At 28.9% G+C, this 16,399-nt stretch overlaps 1 long non-coding RNA gene across 1 annotated transcript; it reads left to right on the forward strand.

The window, feature by feature from the left end:
- Positions 1-1,979: 1,979 nt before the first annotated feature.
- On the forward strand, positions 1,980-5,518 carry LOC132803883 (uncharacterized). Its single transcript, XR_009639128.1, has 2 exons — positions 1,980-2,170; positions 5,049-5,518. It is a non-coding gene; the product is annotated as an uncharacterized LOC132803883 (long non-coding RNA).
- The last annotated feature ends 10,881 nt before the right edge of the window (positions 5,519-16,399 follow it).

Raw genomic sequence — 16,399 nt, forward strand, 5'->3', positions numbered from 1 at the left:
AACCATTTCATGCTTCCCGGACTCCAAAAATGTACTAAAACCGTCCTCTGGGTCCGTACCAGTCTCCAGCGCTTGTATCAGAACCCCAGCAGGTTATCGGTTGAGCAGGCTCGGGCGGAATCACATCATGCGTATTTAATCATTTTTCAAATTTGAAATTTAAACATTTTACATAAATTAAGACTAATAAAGCAGATATGATGTTAAAACTATCGAATCATTTTAATATTGAAATTTAACTAATCAAATTGTGCAAACAAGTTCTTTTTAAAACCTTTTCAATTATTATACTTATATCCAAATACTATTCAATTTTAGAAAAACAAAAAAGGAAAAATAAATGGCCTCTATGCGCAATTTCTAGAAAATATAGAGGCCTTATATATATATGTGAATATATATATATATATTCATGTGTTTGTAATATTTGAACACTTTATCACATAATTTTAGAAAATTGAAATTGCTCAAAGGTTAAGGAGAAAGAAAGGTGTTCAAAATTTGAAAATCATTATGATTATGGAAAAATAAATAAATAAGGATAGAAAGATGAGATTAGAGATTTATTGTAGACAGAAAATTAAACATTATTTAGGTTTGACTTAAAATAAGGGTGTTTGGATATAAGTATGAGAATTTTGAAAAGTTTTTGAAACAACAAATTTACAAAATTAAATTAAATAAATTTAAATGTCAACATCATTTATTTAATATATTTGTCAAAATCCATAGTACGGGTCATTAGCATATTTGACGATTCGTTTATTAAATGTGAGTAGTTGAAGTCATTACCTACGTGAAAATGTTAGTGGTTATCAAATTAATTTGTCATTTTTTTGAAAAAAAATATTAATGGGTGGTTGAGGTCATTAATTACGTAAAAATGTTCAACCACTGATTTGTATATGTTGCAATTTATATGGTGTCGCATGTTTGAGGTCTTTACACATATAAATGTTTATATAGACACATATATCTTTTCAAAAACAATTCAATTCTCAAAATATCACGATTAATATTAGGATTTTATTTTTTTAGTTTTTAAATCCCATGAAGGTTTAATATGTAAAATTATATTTATTAATTTTCGGACCTAACAAAATTTATTTTTTCTAAATAGAGAATTCAAATTGCCTAAAGGTTAAGGAGCGAGATAGGTGTTTAAAATTTGAAGAGCGTTTTGTTTATGGACAAATAAATAAATAAGGATAAAGTTTTGTGATTGGACATTTATTGTACATTAAAAATTAAATGTGATTTAGTTTTTGCTTAGAATTAAAACTATTTAAATATAAGTATGAGAATTAGAATAAGCTTTGAGAAAATAAATTTACACCATAAAGTTAAATAAATTTAAAGATCAAAATCATTTGTCATATATATTTGCCAAAATCTTTGTATGGGTCATTCATATATTTCACAAATCGTTTACCAAATGTTAAGTGGCTTAGGTTATTAACTACGTGAAATTGTTAGTGGTTGTCAAATATATTTGTCATTCACTTTTATTATTATTATTTGTTAAATTACCACCCGAACTCATTTTCTTATAACTACAATGCGATCAAAAATGATATTTGTTAGCCTTTAGATCACATCAAATGCTAGAATTTAAAATTCAAAAAGTTTTGAAATATAGATTTAGTGATATACTAAAATTTTATTTAGGAAAAGTAACCATATTTGGAACTAAGTAGTTAATAAATACAATTTTAAATCTCAAATTTTGATGTGATCCAAAAACGGAAAAAGAAATTTTGGCATTAAGAATCTTATTTGAGTTGTTTGTTATATACATATATATATATATATACGGGTGTGTAACTAATGACCATGTTTAACTAAATGCAAAAAAGAAAAGTTATATGATCTATCTCATTCATGTGACGTTATACAAATTGCATCATATATGGACTTAAAGTCCAAATATTTAATTCAGTTAATGATCTCGATTCTCAACCACTTGAAGCAACATTTTACTCCCTTTCTCTTGAAAGTATATGCAGCACAGTTACTTTCAATAAAAGACAAAAGCAAGTTGCACTCCCTGCTTCAAACTATATATAGTCATCTCCATGGCCACAATTTGGAGATGCAGCAAATTTGTAATTCATTTACCTGTTACGAAGCAAACTTTCGATCTTGTGCCCAAGCTTGGTCTTTTTGGCAGGTAATTAAAACATATAATTTCCCTTCTCTCTTATTTCCATGCACATTTCCATTAATCATTTTATTTATTTATTTATGGAAGTTCATTAATTAATCATTTTATTAGTATATTAAGATGCAATCAGCTTATGATATATGTTTATATCTAGTTTTTTCTTATCCAGAAAGTTTGGATAAATTTTTTAACCATGATCACCTATTACCTGTAATGGGTTAGTATGTAAAAGATGACCTAGATCTAGATCTAAGGAGTCGATTATCATACAATGTCTTACTATTAATTTTTTAAAGCAAAAAGGGAAAATAAAACAACTTTTTATGCCTCATTCTCTCTTTATGGAGTTCGATTCTCCCTCTACTTCCATCATATCGTATATGTTTGTTTTAAAATTGCAAATTTTTGTTTTCTCTCTTGTTCATTTAGATAGTTTCTTTTTTCCTTTTTCTTTTGGATTTAGGTTTATGCATAACTTGATATGTGGAGTATAACCTTCATTCTCAATTTTTGTTTCACTTTTAATAAAATAGCGAGAGGGTTTTATTACCAGATGTTGAATCTAAAACTTGAGGATTGTTACCAGTGATCATTACCAACTAAGCTCTTCGAAAAGCACAATCTTTTCCCTTAATTTATTATTGGAGAAATTTTCTCATTTCCTCATGTTAATAGCTTTCAAAAGCCTATCCTATTAGTAATAGTTTGAATAAGCCAATTGCATTAAAAAAAATTTTGTTTCAATTGGGCCTTCATCAAAATTTTTAGATCAACCCGTGAGTTAGGACATAAAGGCTTAGCTTGTTAGGTTTGGTAGAATGCCTTTAGAAACCTAAAGGTAAGGGTTTTAATTTCTTGTTGAAGTTGCAAATTGTGCAGCTTAGACTCAGTTAAAATGGTGAAGTATTTGTGTTGACATGACATGACATATATATAGATACTAGACACATGTTAGATACATCTATTTGCAATAGGATATGACTACTTCATGTGGCTTGTCTAAGAAGAACGTGTTTTATGGGAGGAGAATATTATATAGGAAACTATTTGATTTTTGAAAATAAACTCTATGATTGGATTGAAGTAAGGAAAGGAAAAGAGAGAATAAGTTTAATGAGAAATGGGAATGCAACTATTTATTTAGTCCTACGCCTAACAACGTGTCGTGTTGAATCGTATTCGTATCGTGTTCATGTTAAATTTTTTTGACCCTAACACAACCCATTAAACTTTCATATTGAGATATGTAGATCCGAACCCATTCATTAAATTTTCTTATAACTCATTACCCAACTTGTTAACCTGTTAAGCATAAATGTCAAATTTTGATTAACTACCAAAATGATAAAATAAACCCCTTTTTTTTTTCTTTTTAAAAGAAAAAAAAGAAAAAAAGAAAGATCAAATGAATACGTTTGTTGATAAACTAAACATCTGCAAAAAAACTAAAAAAAAAGAAAAGAAAAGCATTCACATACTAAAATTCTACATGCATTAATAATTATCAATTAAAAATATTATAAATCAAACTCATACTAAACATTCATCGTAGCTAAGTAACATGCATTGTCTATTTAAAATAGCTTCCAAATTCAATGAATCTTGTTAAGTAAAAGAAAATAGAGATGGAGAGTTCTTTGATTATGAAATAGAGAAATGAAAGAGTAATAATGTTGCAATTTAGGAAAAAGGTTAAAGAAGCAACAAATATTTTATTATTTTAGTTTAGAGTAAAATTATTATATTATATAAAATTATAAAAATATCCCATATAAATGGGTTTAATGAGTTCAAAGGTTCCAATGGGCTCCACCCGTTAGCACCGGTTTTCTTAACGGCTCTTATTGGGTGATACTATACAGATCCAATCCAATATCGTGGATCCAAACCCGCAAATTATCATGTGGGTTTGCATCGCGTTAATGGGTCGTATGACCTTTTGTCAGGCCTATTTAGTCCTGATATTTATTATTATTAGTAACAATTATCATCTTTTATGATACATTTTAATTGGGATAATAAATATTTTTTTATTTTTTGTTTTAAAATTTTAAAGGTGAACTTTTAATGGTAACCATTTAAATTACTATTTGCATGTAGATTCTATAGATGATCATTCATCAATAGTAATACATAGTATTTTTCATTTATAATCAATGCTGGATTGATTTATAAATGGAACAGAAAGGAAAAAAACATGAAAGACAATAAATATTTTATAAAGTAAATAACTTTTACTCGGAGATATTAAAAAAAAATCATTAAAGTATTTTTCTTTTTTCATCTTTTTCATGTCAGTTTTGAAAAGTAAACAAACTGATTAAAACAAAAGAATCACTTTATTTGATTTCCTTTCCTTTTTCTTCCTCTCCAGCTTATTTTAACCATCCAAACAAGGAGTTTGAATTGTTTCCTTCCTATTATATCAATCAAATCATAGTGTAAAAGTTTAGGTTTTTAAAAGTCTTCTTCTCCTTATTAAAACTGGGTTTATCAATTTTTTTTTGGTTTCTTAGATGTATCCATCCTTATTTACATTATCATCATATCCTATATTTTGCAAACAAAAGGATTGGACTCCTAGATTCGTACCCCTATTTGAAATCTCTACTCGAGTCCAAGCAACATAGGTTGCAAGTAAGTTGAGGGTTTTCATTGTACTTGAAGCTGTTATTGGTGCTGTATCCATAGCTATGATTGGAGGAGGATGAGAAGAGAGAGAAAGAGGAACAGAAAGTTATCATTAGTGGGAGGGAAGAGTTTATTTATTTATTATTATTATTTGTTTTTTTTTCCTTTCTTTGTTTATTTTTTATATGAAAATAGTGCATTTTGAATAATCATTACTATCCTTGTATATGTTATGATCACAATACCACAATAGGATTTCAAATGGACAGAAACAGTCATCAGGTTGACGTAGTCAAGTTGATCCGAGATGAATTGAAGGAAGTGCCTCAGATTCCCCAGTGTTGTATCTATAGAGTTCCTTTTCGACTTAAGAGTGGCCCATTTAGGGAGGGGAAAGAGGAAGTTTACATTCCCAAGGTAGTTTCTATTGGTCCACTTCACCATGGCAATAAAGGCTTAGAAAAGATGGAAGAAAAGAAAATGATTTATCTAAAAGATTTTCTTGAACGGAATGATGTAAGTTTGGATCACTGTGTTGATATTGTAGAGGAAAGCCTGGGAAAGATACGTAAATGTTACGAAGAAAGTCTTGGGTACAAAGAAAATGAACATGAACTTGTGAAGATCATTCTAGTGGATGCTGTTTTTGTTATCGAGACTTTATTGAAATGTTGGTACGAAAATTTTCGAGATGATAACGACAGAATGTTTCTGCTGTTTTACCATTGTGTCTTTGTTTATCGATCTTTCTTCTTTTTTGCTTTTCTAATTTCTGTTCATTATTTTTTTATTGCATCAGTTTTAAATTTCAGTTTTTTTTTTTCTTCTTCATATCTTTTGATTTCTTTCTTGTCTTATTTTTTAATTTGCTTTTCTTTTCTTTTTTTCTCCTGCTTCTTTTTTATATTTTTGTAAATGTCTACATTAGTACATGCAAGTTTGCCAATTGATATTAATGATTTTATAAATTAGATAAAATTTTCTGAAATATAATTAAATAAAGGACATATTTATTTTTTAATATTGAACTAATCTGATTTAAATCATTTTGCTTAATTAAAAAATCAATAAATTATATGATAACTCATATTCATTTTCTATTTTTAAAAAAAAAAGCTTAAATTCTTGTTAATAATAATTATAAAATATATATATATATATATATATGGAAATTCTATGGTGAGTACGGTCCGCATGAGGATCGCAGTATTAGTGACAGTTTTTCATAGTATTAATGAAGATTTTTTAGAAAATCGTTACCAATACTATGAAAAACTATCACCAATACTGTGGTCCGCATGAGGACCGTCCGCACCATAGACGGACTGTATATATATATACACACATGTATATAATGAATAGACATATCTAATTAACACCAAATGCAATACTAGATTAATTATTTTATTATCCAACTCTATAAGTAAAAAACATCTAGTTAGTTAATTATAAGCTACATGTGAGAAGCAATTGAATCATAGGTAAGATAAAAGAGGTGAAATTTTTTTCCCCACTTTTCTCTTTTTTTCCGCCAGAATGTTATTAATACCAAAGTTTAAAATTTCGGTATCGATGGAAACATCAAAGGTTCAAAATATGAAAATTTCTATGGAAATATAGAAAATTATCAAATATTGATAAAAATTCATAAAAAAATATGGAAATCTATTTTAAAAAATGGAAATTTCTGTTGAAATTTTAGCATTAGCTTATTTAAACAATCAATTATCAAACTGATTATAATGCAAAAATATTGGATAGATATTATATTTCTCTTAATCAATTTAAATTATAGTAAACGATAACGATCATAAATAAACTATTATTGATAAAAATATACAAAATACATATATACATATATATTTATATTTATATATATATTTGATAAATTGTTTATTTTACAATTACATTATAATTCATAAATATCACCGCAATACTCATAGAAATCTTAGATAATTAAAAATTATTAATATATTTTTCATTTTCATTTTGACATGTGAAATATGAAAAATAATTATTAAAAGATGTATCTGTTTAATAATTTTTCATGTAATTATTAATATGTCAATTATAAGGATATTGTGTTAAATATATTTATCTTTGATGTTTGGTATAATATATTTTTATTGTTTTTTTTATTTTTATTTGTTTAATGTTATTAGTTTAAATGCTATCAATATCAATTCTACATAATGTTATATTTTCATGTTATTATTTTTCATTCTTATGTAATCAATTGTTAACTTGTAATTATAGGATTCTAATGAATTCATCTCATACAAAATGTATAGCAAGTATATATATATAGTTCTATATATTTAATCAATGAATAAAACTTATTAAAGGTATTGAATTCAATTCGTTTTGTTTTATTTATATCATTAAATACTTAAAAACAATTAAAATATTAAAAAATATATCACTAAATTTAATTTGGTAAAATAATTTACTAAACAGCAATAATATTTTTAAATTTTTTATATAAAAAAATTTCATAGATATTTTCAAAATTTTCATGGAAATTTTCAAAAATTTACATGGACATTTCTAAAATTTTGATGGATACTGTGGATTTTTTAATCAAATTATTAAGGATTTGATGTAGATATTTTGACGAAAATTTCCATGGAAATTATGACAAAATTTCAAAAATTTCAATGGAGATTATGGAAATTTTATCCGTTTCCATTTGGAATTTAAATTTTATTTTGACCTTTTAAAAAAATAAAAATTTAGAAAAAATTTTAAAAAAATATCAGATATTTTAAACCTTGATTAGTACTATTATATATCATCATTAATTGTTCGAAAAGCTATTCTCTTTTTGTTTCAAAAAACTTAACAGCAAGAATTTTAATATATATGTTAAAAATCTAGATGGTCCATTAATCTAATATCCAAACACTTGTTTATATTTTAAGTAAATAATTTAATGCTATCAAAATAATATATGTTTTTTTATAATTAACTCCAACCATCTGTCTCTTTAAAAGCACAAAATTTGGTTGAGGAATAAATTTTTTAAGAAAAAAAATAATTTTGTGAGAGAAGTCAAGAGGTTCCATTATCTGGTGAGCTGGATTAATATTAATCAATAATAAATAAAGGACGTAGCTGGCAATAGGTGACTGTAGAAAATAGGTCAGCAAAACATATTTAATATGATTGCATGAAAATGGCAACGATATATGGTGGCATCAAATTAATCCACATCATAACAAATCCACATGAGCCAACGGCAGCAGAATGGTCTGATCAACGCACCTCTAAAACTTTTCAATAAAATTATACAATCATTTTCATGCATAAAAAAAGTTATTAAAAAAAATAAATAAAACAAAAAATAAAAAAATCCTCTGTATTGTTAATGCACTACTTATATATTCTTATGTGCCTTTCATATTACGAGATTATCCCATAAAATATAATAAAATTCCCATTTCTTTGGGACCGGCCTGCATCAATAATGAGTCATTTGTTGAGTCGAGAACTTTGCTTATGATGATGAAAACAAAGGCCTGCGGAGGAGATGAACTTACATACAACAAAGATTTTATCACGCCACCATATAATAACCAATAATCAATAATGTAAAAACATGAACAATCTATAATCATGTGTGATGTCAAAATAAAATATGTAAGCATACTACAACGAATTTGTTGAATATCCGAGTATGAATGATTGTAATTTGCACCATAGGTATACCTGAAGTTTGAATTAAATACTGCTTTGAGTTTTTAATCATATTATTCACGTCTTTTTAAAAAGTTTAAATTACTCTTATATCTTTATTAAAGTTAAATTACTACCAAAAATATTCCTTTCTCTCCTTTTTTTTTCGCAATAATTAAATTAAAGACTTCAAAGTCTTGTCAACCTATATTTTAATTAAATTTATTTAAATTAAGTGATAATTTTTCAATTTGAAAAAAAAAAAAAAGACAAACAAAGCAATGTGATGTTTTAATAATTTTTTTTTTGAATAAGATGAAAATTTGTTAAATATATTTTACTAAATGTATTATTATTTATCAAATATATTCAGTTAAATATATTATATTTTTTCGACTATATTTAACAAAATATATTTATCAAATATATAACTTACTTAAAATAAAGTAATGCAATTAAAATTATCATATAGTTTTTTATAAAAAAAAAATAGAAAAAAATTATCATATAGTTTATATAAAAATTAATTAAAATATAAAAAAAATGAAATCTTCAAATTAATTAATGCAAAAAAATAATAATAAAAGGGATTTTAAAAGTAATTTAACTTTTTTATTAGTATAAAGGTAACTTTCAGGAAGTGTAAATAATAAGATTAAAAATTTTAGGGATGTTTTCTACATTTACTCCAACTCTCAGAAGTATAAATAAAATATTTCCATCACCTATAAAACAGTTGGTATTCAAGTCTTTGCCCTGTAGAAGGGCTTTGGCCGAACCTACCTACCCCTTTCTAAGCTGATTTTTTTCAAGAGAAATTACCCACCTGCAGCCAATTTTTAACCCAAAATGGATCAAGGATTTCACCACAGTTTAAAATACAGAGATAACTAAAAGTGCTAATTTTCAACCAAGACAGAGAGTTTGGCATTTAGTAGTAAAGGTCTTTTAGTAAACAACGCGACAGTAGTTAAAGAGAGTGTCAAACAAAGTTTTCGCTCATCAAATTTGAACAATTAATTTGGTTATATATCTCTCTCACAGTGTATTTTCATATCATTTCAATAATCTTGCAGGTTTGAATTATTGAGATTATATTTTCTATCAATGATTTCACTGGTTTTAAGTGGCATAATCAAACTATATTAAACAAGTTCTTTAATTTTCTTTGTTCTGTTTCATTAAAGCATATCCTTTAAGCTGAAGCAACTAATTTTGACTTGGCGGTGTGTATGTCATGACAGATGGAGATATCTGAGTATATTAACAATGACCGCCTGATCAATTCCACAAAAATGGGAATAAACCAGCCAGCAGTGCACACACTTTGGTCTTAGCTAAGAATGGCAAAGGCATAATCTTCATATTATTGTTTCTGTGGTTAGCATGCTAAATTAAAAGCATGATAAGATCCTCTTATTAAATAAATAACTCATGCCTCTTTTCAACATCTTTAACAACTTCTTTACATTTTTTATTTGGCATGAAATTGACAATTTAAGGTCATATATATGAAATTTTAAAACTTCAATTGTCAGGACCCGTCCAGAATTCCTTCCCCGGAACCCTAGACAAGCCCTGATCCCAGGGAAACCCTACCGGACCCTCCAATGGAAAATCCGGCAGAGCCTCCCCTAAGGGATGGACTTACCAAAAATTACCTGCACTGAAAACACACTTCTATACTCATCCCCTTATTCCTCCCACAAACTACAAATTGGTTTCACAAATTTCAGCACTTCAAAAGAAACAACAGCAGCAACCCAGTGCATAAATAAAAACTACACCTCCAATACAGTATACAAAACATTATACAGATAAACGTGGAATTTATAAAATGACAGATAAAGAAACAATACAAGATAGAGAGGAAAAAGGGAAGAAAAACTTCTTGAACCTTCGGCAACGAACTGAGACGTTGGGCTCGCCCCGGACAATCAACGTCTCCAACCTGGACCTAGGGTAACGGAATTTAAGAGTGTGAGATGCTAATCATCTCAGTGAGTGACCCTATCTACTGTACACTTTTAATATTAATAATATAAAAATAAAGGAATTTAATCAATCCATACCGAACAATTACATAAATAAATAAATAAACAATTGAAATAATAATTTCCCTCAAAACTCTCACCAATCGCTCCGTTTGAAATGTTCCCCTTGTTAAAACCTTTTCGTAAAACCCAATGTACATACCTCCCGAAAACCAAGGGATTAAACCATTTGATAAACAATAATTAAATAAATACATACCCCAATATATAATTAAAATGTAATAAATTATAGTAAATAATTTTGAACACCTTTGGGGTTTAAAACATTATTTGCAATTTACACCGACGCACCACACCATATACCGGTGATGCCCTCCGATACCCAGCGTCCCGAGCACCGACTGGCGGGGGGTTAAAGAGAGAAACCTGCAACGGCACTTCGACGTCCCGACAGTACCGCTGCTGAAACCATCAACCCGGCCAAGGAGGGGGGCAGCTGTGGCCAATAACAAACTTGCCTGCCCACAGTCCAATGGCAACAATGGGAGAAATAATAACCACGCGCTAAACCACATAATACCTGCGCGCTACCACGTGTCCATACACCAGAACACCAATACTGTATGAGTGCGTCTAAAAATGAACATTATTAACCAACCGTACCGTTTTCCAAAATTACCTTGGGAAATACATTAAATTCTCACACTTACCATCCCACATATTTTTATTTAACCACTCGGTACGAAACATTGATAACCAACAACCCACAATTTTCTCGAAGTACGAGTTGCAACCATAAAAATACCGCGGACATAATTTATAAAATTTAAACCAATACTTTCGCAAAATATTTAACCCAATTATGCCCGAAAAAAAATATTACTTAAAACCACATACATTTAATACCGAAACATACTTTGCTCATGCATAATAAATAAATTAAACCGCAATAAAACCATAATTAAATCACACCACACGAGCATAATTTAAATACCAATTTAAATACCAATTAAACATAATTAATTGCCCAAAATAATTTTTGAAGGTGGGTCACTCACCTGGAGCACGCAATTAAACCATGATCCACCATGGGATCAATTCCATGACTCACCGATGCTCCTAGAACACAATTCACACACAGTCAAATAAATTAATATTTTATTCGGGTAAATAATACCCGGTACCCCGGGGGTCAAACACAAATGTTAACCAAAATAGGCAAATAAAATACCGAATCGAAGCTTGAGCGACGAGGATTACCAATCCAGTCTCCATCGACCCCAATTCCACCGGAGATGGCCGGAATTTGGTCGGGAAGCTTCGGCCGGTTTTCAATTCCTCGTATCTCGCAAACCGCTTCGAATTTTTTAGATTGGAGGCCATTTTTGAACTCAGAGGACCCAAAATAGGGGGAGAGGAGGCTTAATTCGAACTAGGCTGGTCGGAAAACACAAGAAAAGAGGAGAGAGAAATTTTGCCGGCCGGAGGCTTCTCCGGCCCAATCGGCGCGCGTCCGGCGGCCGGTGACCGTGAAAATTGGCTGCCGAGCTGGCCTCCTCCTTCCGCTCGTCACTGGCCAGCGCGTGAGGACTGTGGGTGGCCGGAATTTAAAAACACGGGAGAGAGAGAGACGACGGGAGGGAGAAAAAAAAATTGTGCGTTTTGTCTCAGTCTTGGTCGGGCTCGGGGAAGAAGAAGGGAAAAGGAAAAAAAAAGGGAAAAAAAAGAAAAGGTGTTTTCCCACGTGGGGAAAAGAAAAGAAAAAGAAAAAGAAAAGAAAAAGGAAAAGAAAAAGAAAAAGGAAAAAGGAAAAATAAAAATAATTAAATAAAAAATAAAAATATTATTATTTAAAATAATAATAAAAATAATTTGATTTTACACATGGTTGACATGTGGCTTCTCAATATGGTGACACATGGTCACCTTCATTAAGTCACACGTGGCACATCGTTACGCGTTTAAAAATAATATTAAAATAATACAGTATTTGAAAAACTCTACAGGTCCATAACTTTCAAACCACATGTCCAAATCGGACGTGCCGCTAGTCTATGGACTCGTATCGAAGAGCACTTCACAACCATGCATGAGTCAAAGCTCAACCTTGCATGAATAAAAAGTCAACTCCAGCACCCCTTGGACAGTTTGGACCTCAACTTGTTTTGCTCATAACTTTCAAACCGTAGCTCCGATTTCAACGTGCTACCAGTCTACAAACTCGTGCCAACGTGTACTTTGTAACGGTACCTCAGTCAACCTAGAATTCCAACCAGGTCAAAAAGTCAACTTTTGACCCCTTGAGTCAACGGTCAACAGTCAACCTCGGTCAACGTGCAAAAATTCTGACATGGTTCGGGACGGGGTGTTACATCAATAGCTAAACAACTAGCACCTTGTGCGTATTTAAAGCTTCTATAGAGAGCTGAAGGATTCCATTGTTTGTTAGGTGTAAAGGCTTAAGGTTTTTGAGTTATTTTTAAAGTTGACTAAAGTATATAGGGTACTTTCAGTTTTTCTACAAAGTTTCTGTGAATGTTACCTGGCTAGTGCTGAAAAACACATTACTGAAACAGAGATAGTGCATAAGGAATTCGAAACCACGTAAGCATAAGGATATCAAATAAGTTAAGGTAAGTCAATTACCACCATAATCAGAGGTTGAAAGAGCTTTTGACAAGCAGGCACGAGGACAGGCTTGGATTGGCTACACTTGGTGCATCTTAAGAACAAGCTTATTAGCTTGAGCAAATGTTTGTCCTTGACTTATTTAGTATTAGTATATTATGTTGTCTGAGCAACTGTGAAGATGCACCTGTAGCTTTAGTAGAAGAAGTCCACATATTAAAAGAATACTGAAGCAGCTACTCTGGAGAAACCTGTCAAATGCAAGAATACAATATAAATTTGGTTCACATGATAAGCAATAGTTTTTTTAAACCACTGGATAACTTTTGAAGTTGTTGACATATGTCACAAGACTTCTTATATATCAACATCAAATAATTTAAATTATCATCTAAGGCACCTCCAAATCTTAGTTAAAATACCAGCTTTAAAAAATTCAGAGTTGGTGTAAAGAGCACTCAATCTAATTTCACGAATCATCTTTTAGATTCATACAAGTGGATACTACCATCATATCTGCCAAGGGTGAAATATTTCTTTAAACTTAAATTTTTTGATTTAGGGAGTAATTTATAGTTTCAAAATTCAAAATCGCAGTAGCTACATCCTCTTCCTAAATCATAAAAGAACAAGTCCCTTCTTTAACTCTTTTGTTTTATTACGAACACAGGCCTCAAATTTGTGCTCATAATTAAGAAATTACTTTATTATATATTTGAACACTTTATCACTTAATTTTAGAAAATTTAAATTGCTCAAAGGTTAAGGGGAGAGAAAGGTGTTCAAAATTTGAAGATCATTCTGATTATGGAAAAATAAATAAATAAGGATAGAGATATGTAACTGGAGATAGATTGTACACAGAAAATTAAGCAACATTTAGTTTTTACTTAGAATAAAGGATGTCTGCATATAAGAATGACAATTTTTAAAAGTTTTTAAAACAACAAATTTACAAAATTAAATTACATAAATTTAAATGTCAACATCATTTATTTAATGTATTTGTAAAAATCCTTTGTATGGATCATTAGCACATTTGACGATTCGTTTATCAAATTTTAGTGGTTGAGGTCATTAACTACGTTAGTGGTTATCATATATATTTGTCATTTATTTGTCAAAACTGTTAGTGGTTGAGATCAATAACAACGTAAAAATGTTCGACCAATAATGTGGATATTTTGCAATTTCTATGGGGTCGCATGTACGAGGTCCTTATGCATATGAAAGTTTCTACAGGCATATATATATATATATACTTTCACATACAATTCAGGTCTTAAATATCAAGATCAACATTAGGATTTTAGTTTTTTTTTTGGTTTTTAAATCTCATGAAGGTTTAATATTTAAAATTATATCTATTAAATTTCGAACCCTAACAAAATTTAGTTTTTCTAAATAGAAAATTAAAAGTGCTTAAAGGTTAAGGGGCGAGATTGGTGGGTTTCAATATCATGACCACCGTTTGGATTTTACCTTCTTGCCTTTAAATTGTATAAATGTTTAAAATTTATAATTATATTTATTAATCATTAGATCTAAACAAACTTTACTTTTTTATAAGCAAGATTATTTCTTCTAAATACGATTTTAATATATCACTAAATACGTATTAATCATTTTTCAAACTTGAAATTTTAACACTTCATATGAATTAAGACTAATAAAATAGATATGACGTTAAAACTATCAAGTCATTTTGATATTGAAATTTAACTAATCAAATTGTGTAAACATGTTCTTCTTAAAACCTTTTCAATTATTATACTTATATCCAAATACTATTCAATTTTAGGTTTAAAAAAAAAAAGGAAAAGTAAATGGCTTCTATGAGCAATTTTTAGAAATTATAACAGCCTCATATATATATATAATCATGTGTTTCTAATATTTGAACACTTTATCACTTAATTTTAGAAAATTGACATTGCTCAAAGGTTAAGGGGAGAGAAAGGTGTTCAAAATTTGAAGATCATTCTTATTTTGGAAAAATAAATAAATAAGGAGATATGTGATTGGAGATTTATTGTACATAGAAAATTAAACAACATTTAGTTTTTACTTAGAATAAAGGGTGTCTACATATAAGAATGGCAATTTTGAAAAGTTTTTAAAACAACAAATTTACAAAATTAAGTTAAATAAATTTAAATGCCAACATCATTTATTTAATATGTTTAGCAAAATCCTTTGTATGGGTCATTAGCATATTTGACAATTCATTGATCAAATTTTAGTGGTTGAGGTCATTAATTATGTGAAAATATTAGTGGTTATCAAATATATTTATCGTTTATTTGTCAAAAATATTAGTAGTTGAGGTCATTAACTACGTAAAAATGTTCAGCTATTAATGTGCATATGAATCAATTTCTATGGTGTCGCATGTATGAGGTCCTTAAGCACATGAAAGTTTCTATAGGCATATATATATACTTTCACATACAATTCAGGTCTTAAATATCAAGATCAACATTAGGATTTTATTTTTTTTTAGTTTGTAAATCCCATAAAGGTTTAATATTTAAAATTATATTTATCAAATGTTGGACCCTAACAAAATTTATTTTTTCTAAATAGAAAATTAAAATTGCTGAAAGGTTAAGGGGCAAGATTGGTGTTTAAAATTTGAAGAGTGTTTTGTTTATGGACAAATAAATAAATAAGGATAAAGATATGTGAATGGAGATTTATTGAACATCAAAAGTTAAATGTGATTTTACATTTGCTTAGAATTAAAGGTGTTTAGATATAAGTATGAGAATTAGAAAAAGTTTTGAAAGTACAAATTTGCACCATAAAATTATACAGATTTAAAGGTCAAAATAATTTGTCAAATATATTTGCCAAAATCTTTGTATGGGTCATTAATGTATTTGACAAATCATTTATTAAACACTAGTGGCTTAGGGTATTAACTACTTGAAATTGTTAATGATTGTCAAATATATTTATCATTTATTATTATTATTATTATTATTTCCTAAAATTACCATTCAAACTCATTTTTTTATAACAACAACGCGACCAAAAATGATACTTGTGGCCAGGAAGAAGGTAATACATATTTTGAAACCGTACTCTGTATGTTTTTGTCCTCTACCGAAAGTAATTGTGGCTGTGTATGATTCAAGAGAAAGGAAGCAAAAATGTTTGTGTTTGTGGTCGTTAACTACGTGAAAATGTTCGACAATGAATGTGTATACGATGCAATTTGTATGATGCCACATGTATGAGGACTTCAAGAACATGAATGTTTAGAAACACACTCATACATATATATTTATAGAATGCACACATA

The sequence above is a fragment of the Ziziphus jujuba genome, chromosome 5 (assembly GCF_031755915.1).
Source record: "Ziziphus jujuba cultivar Dongzao chromosome 5, ASM3175591v1".
Taxonomy (NCBI): domain Eukaryota; kingdom Viridiplantae; phylum Streptophyta; class Magnoliopsida; order Rosales; family Rhamnaceae; genus Ziziphus; species Ziziphus jujuba.